We start from the raw sequence: 6,000 nt of genomic DNA, 5'->3' as shown, positions 1-6,000 counted from the left end.
ACAATACAGCAGACATTTAAAACTCCCTCTGGAGTATCAGAATAATAGCTCCCCAATGGTCTTCATGTCCTAATCTGCAGAACCTGTGACTTTGTGACCTTAGGGGTAAAATGGACTCTGCAGATGACATAAAGGTCTTGAGGAGATGATTCTGGATTCTCCTGGTGAGCCCCATAGAATCTGAAGGGTCTCTATTGGAGGGAGGTGAGGATAAACAGTGGGAGGAGATGTGACCACAGAACTCCTCAGAGTGAGGAGGACCATGAGCCAAGAATATAGGCAGCTTCTAGAGGCTGGAGAAGGCAAGGAAACAAATCCTGTCTTCCATGATTTAGTTGTCAGTCTGTGGTGCTATCCAGAGTGGTGGGCCCTTTAAGGGGTGGGGCCTAATGGGAGAAAGATAGGCCATTGGGGTGTGCCCTTGAAGGAGGCATCAGGACCCTGCCTCTCCCCTCTCTTTTTGCTTCCTGACTTCCATGAGGTGAGTCGCTTCTGCCCTATGCTCCCACCCATGATGTACTGTGTCACCACAGGCCCAAAGCAACAAGGTCAAGTGACCATAGACTGAAACCATGAGCCAAAATAAACCTTCCCTCCTTAAGAACTGATGATCTTGGGTGTTGTCACAGTGACAGAAGACTAACACTCCCCGCAGAGCCTCCAGAAGGAACCAGCCCCGCCCTCATTTTGGGGGATAGCAGATACTGAAGCTTGAACGCAGGATGCTTCACCACTGAGCTACATCCCCAGTCCTTTTTAAAATTTTTGTTTGTTTGAGACAGGGTCTTGCTAAGTTGCTGGGAGTCTTGCTAAATTGCTGAGGCTGGCAATCCTTGCAATCCTCCTGCCTCATCCTCCAGAGTCGCTGGGATCACCGAAGTGTGCTACTGTGTCTGGCCCTGCAGACATTTTTATTTTAGCCCACTGAGGCCCATTTTGGGCTTCCGACCTCCAGAACTGTGGGAGAATAAGTTTGTGTCATTTTAAGCCACTAAGTATGTAGTCACAGCAGATGGAAAAAACAAATATTTCCCTCTCTGGGCCTCTGATTTCCTGCCTCCTTTCTGAGTCTTCAACCTTTAAAACACACCATGTTCTTGCCCACCTGTCTCCTCACCTACCTCGTGTTCTGAGTCCTGGGCTGAGCCTCTCCAACCTGTTGAGTCCCTGCTCACCTGTTAAGCCCAAGGCCTTGTGTTCAGTCCTTGGTGGCACCTCCCTGCTGGCAGCTGTAGGCATTGGAGGCCTCTCTTGCCCCTTGAACTTGTCTTTCCTCTGCACTCCTCCCACCCTTTGCTCTGTTGATATTCAGTCCCAACCCCAAACACTCCAGCTTCTGTGAGGTTCCAAACCAGATTATCACTGTTTACTTTTGTCACTATAAGGGGTCCGAGGAGACAGAGGAGACCCCTACTCAAACCTTCCAGGTCCTTGACTCCATCAAAGAAAAGAATCTAAACATGAGGCCAAGGCAGGAGGATCCCAAGTTCAAAGCCAGCCTCAGTGAGACTCTGTCTCTAAATATAATGTAAGGACTGGGCATGTGGCTCAGTAGTTGAGTTCCCCTGGGTTCAACTCAGGAAAGAGGGAGGGTGGGTGGCTCTGAGAGTGAGCCACCTTGCCTTGGCCTGTCCCCAACATTTCAAGTGTTGGAAACAATCCCCAAAGTCGAACATTAATGGTATTTGAGACCTGGGACATTTGAGAGGTCATTGAGCCATGAGGCTAAGTCAGGGGTTAATGTGTTAATTTGATTAATGAACGAGGGCATTGATTGAAGGATTCCTGGAGTAATGGGCTACAGTGTGTCTGTTATAAAAGCTGGCTCTGGGCTGAGGTGTAGCTCAGAGGTAGAGGCTTGCCTATCATGTGTGAGGCCCTAGGTTGGCTCCCCGGGACCACAAAAAAATAAAAATAAATAAAGGTGAGCTCTGTCAGCCTCTCTTGCTATATTTTTTGCCATGAGATGGCCTCTGCCATGTTATGATACAGGAAGAAAGCCCTGACCAGAATAGAACAGAGGTGGGCTCCATACTGGTCACTTTGCCAGCCTCCAGAACCATGAGCTAAGTAAACCTCCATCTATCTATGGGTACTGGGGTTGAATCCAGGGCACTCTACCATAAGCTACATCCCCAGCCTGTTTTTATTTTTTATTTAGGGACAGGGTCTCACTGAGTTGCTTAGGGCCTTACTAAGTTGCTGAGGCTGACCTTGAACTTGAAATCCTCCTGCCTCAGCCTCCTGAGTCTCCGGGATTATAGGCATGTGCCGCCACCACATCTAGCAAGGAAACTCTATTCTTTACAAGTTACCCAGTCTTAGGTATTCAGTTATAGCAACAGAAAATGGAATTAGCCACTGTCTTCCTCTCCATTGCTCCTCCCAGTCTCCCATCTCAGAGCACTCGGGTCAGCCACCCCCTCACCAGACCTGACCTTAGGGCTCATCTTGGCCCCACCATACCCCACAGCCTCTTGTCCCTCCTCCTTTTTCTGCCTGGTCAACTCCTCTGTACCCTAAGATCCCAGTCCCGGTTTCAGCTCACCTTCATCCTCTCCTGCCTCACCTTTGCCCCCGCCTCTTCCCAACTTCCAGCCTCTTCCAGTTATAACCTGACGCTGTGCATTTCCCATGATAAGTATCACCACTTCAAGACCAAGATCTTCTTAAGCTCTCCCCTCCGGCACCCTGGAGGTACTGGAGGGCAGCCACCAGCACAGCCGAGACAGGCTGGGTTTAAACAGGCGGCAACAGTAAGCTAAGAAGGCGGCGAAAAATCACACGACACACACATAATTTTCTAATGGGGGGCAGGATGGCTCTTTGACCTTAAAGATCAGCTTCCATGCTGGGAAGAGGGCGCTGGAAAAAAGAGAGCCTGAGCCCAAGTGTCCTTTATTTAATAGCGGGGACATCAGAGAAGGATAAGGGTGGAGTCAGCAGATTGACTGACATCTTGGCAAGTCACACCCATCTCAAGTGCTGTGTGGGATCTCAGGCAGAGCTGGGGGAGGCAGGTGTACCTGCATCAGGCCATCTCTCCCTGACAGGGAGTCTGCAGAGCCTGGCCTTTCCCCTCACTTGGCTACTGTGCACAACAGTTCACACACACAGCCCATGGACGGCTCGTGACATCCTCCTTTCTCTCTCTCTCTCTCTCACTAGGAATTGAACCCAGGGACTCTTTACCTAATATTTTATTTAGAGACAGGGTCTTGCTGAGTTGCTTAGGTCCTGGCTTTAAACTTTCAATCCCTCTGTCTCAGCCTCCCAAGCTGGGATTAGATGCATGCGCCACTGTGCCCAGCTTCAGAATTCTCTTAATGTGACTACTACTCCTACCAGGAGGGTCATCATTCGTCATAGCAGCAGTAGATGAATACACACTGACATCTAGCAGCAGCTCACACTTCCACAGCACTTGGGAGGTGGCAGGTGCTGTCCCCAGCACATTGCACATTATTTCATGTTCACAACAACCCATGATCTTAAATTTTTATTTGATTTGTGCATTTTGTGTGTGTGTGTGTGTGGTGTTGAGGTTTGAACCCAGTGCCCCCCATGTGCTAGGCAAGCTCTCTGCCACTAAGCCACAACCCCAGACCCACAACAACGCATCGCTGACCCCATTTTGCAGATAAAGTAAATAAGGGAAGCTGAGGCTCTTGCCCTCAAGGCCCCACAGCTAGTAAGAGACAGAGCCCATTAGAACCCAGGCAGGCTGGACCCAAAGCCCTCAAGCATTACGCAGTGTTCTTTTTTGGCACTGAATTTGCATTCCAAGAATTCTGGCAAACAAATGAGTTAATGAGTAAAGGTGATGATCTATGATCTATGCCAGGCCCTGCTGCCTGCCCTCTACATGGTTGGCAGTTTCTGTGTGGACATTCTTTTTTTTTTCGGCAGTGGGGACTGAGTTGCCTCACTCAATCAAGGCAAGCACTCTGCCGCTGGGTTACAGCCAAGGTCCGTGTTTTCCTAAATTGCTGAGGCTGGCCTAGAACTTGTGATCCTCCTGCCTCAGCCTCTCAAGTCCAGTATCTGTGATTACAGATCAGGCATGCACCACCACGCCCAGTGTGCACTGGGACTACCCCCCCCTTCTTCTCTGACCCTCTTGACTACCCACAAGAACTCCTGTAACTACACTGAGCCTGGCAGGTAATCCAGGATAATTGGAAAAGGGTTTTAGAAAAAGAGATGGGCATGGTGGTGCATGTCGTGTAATCCCAGCAACTGTGGAGGCTGAGGCAGGAGGACTGTAACTTCAAACCCAGCCTCAACAACTTAATGAGGCCCTTCATAACTTAGCCAGATGCTGTTTCAAAAAATAAAAAAGCAATAAAGGGCTGGTGATGTGGCTCAGTGGTTAAGCACCTCTGAATTCAATCCCTGGTACCAAAAATAAGTAAATAAATAATAAGAAAAAATAAAACAGAGAGGAAGAAAAGGGGAGGGAAGGATGTGAGGGTCATGCTTGCCCCTGCATTGTGAAGGAGAATCATCTGCACTCTCTACAGGAAACTCTGGGAAGGACCCCATCCCTCCATCCATCCCTCCCTCCCTCCCTCCCTCCATCCATCCATCCATTCATGGAACCCTCAGGATGAACCAGGCACTGTCTGGGACACAGCACTGAACAAACCAGATTCTGCCCTCACCGGGCCTGAATCCTGCTGGAGGAGGGACAAAACAAGACAGGTCCATATCTAAATGTGTCACTCTGTGACACAAATGGAGCCCCTGCCCACACTTCAGGCTGGTGTAGCTCCCTCCTCACCTCTGGGGCTTCCACCATGCCTGGGTTCTCTTCAGTGACAGCCACCATCCTGGGCTGGCTCTGTGCGTGGCTGCCTCTGCATCCTCTCACCCTGGATCCCCAGTGTCCCCCGGTTTGGGGCCAAGTCCAGCATCAAATGTTTACAAAATGAATATGAGTGATGTTAATGGAGCTGCTTGTCCCCACTGCCCCCCACTGAGCATCCTCCCACCACTGCATGATGTCTCCCCTCTACTTTTTGGCCCCATCTTCCATCACGCTCACCCACCACCTTTTTTTTTTTTAAATTGTTGATACATCTTTATTTTATGTATTTGTTCATAGGCGGTGCCGAGAATCAAACCCACTGCCTCACACATGCCAGGCAAGTGCGCTGCCGCTGAACCACCGCCCTAGCCCCCACCCACCACCTTTTTAAAAAATTATTTTAAAATCATAATTTTCTAGTGCCCACCCACATCCATTACCATAATGTGTCTGGTAATAGTCCCATTCTCGCCAGGTGCAGGTATATGCCTTTAATCCTAAATATTTGGGAGGCTGAGGCAGGAGGATCACAAGTTTGAGGTCAGCCTGGGCAACTTGGAAGAGCCAATCTCTAAATAAAATAAAAAGGGCTGGGGACATAACTCAGTGGTAGAACTTTCCTGGGTTCAATCCTCATACTGGGAAAAAAAAATAATGAGCCTAAAGTTTTCTTGGGGCCCAAAGTTTTTAGATCCAGCATATGTTGGCCACAATTTTTCCTTGTGACAGATTAGCAGAGCACGTGGCAGCCTGCATACCTGAGTCCCTTTGCTGACAGAGCCCGGCTGCCTTACCTGGGCATGCAGCCTTGGGTAAAAAATAATCCATGAGATTGAGGAACTGTTTGCTACTGTAAAATAACCCAGCCCAACACAGTCAATTCAAGTTCTAATTAAGTCATTATTTATCTAAGTATAAATGCTCTTTGACTTACAATGAGGTTACATCCATAGGAGCCCATCATAAGTTTAAAATATCATTTGTGGAAAAAAAAAGCATTGAAAATGTATCATTCCTAAAGAAAAGGGAGACAGTAAAACACCATGTCCTGAACACCCCCTTTCTGTTCCCAAAACAGCCAAGTTAAGGAAACAATGAGAGCAAGCCTGGGTGGGAAAGTCCAGATACATGCTATCTAGAAGGGAGACCATGACTTTCTCTTGTGCACCCTGGAAACTAGGGCAAGTCAG

The sequence above is a fragment of the Marmota flaviventris genome, chromosome 18 (genome assembly GCF_047511675.1).
Source record: "Marmota flaviventris isolate mMarFla1 chromosome 18, mMarFla1.hap1, whole genome shotgun sequence".
Taxonomy (NCBI): Eukaryota; Metazoa; Chordata; class Mammalia; order Rodentia; family Sciuridae; genus Marmota; species Marmota flaviventris.
The sequence above is the reverse complement of the archived record's forward strand: the minus strand, read 5'-3'. Positions refer to the sequence as shown.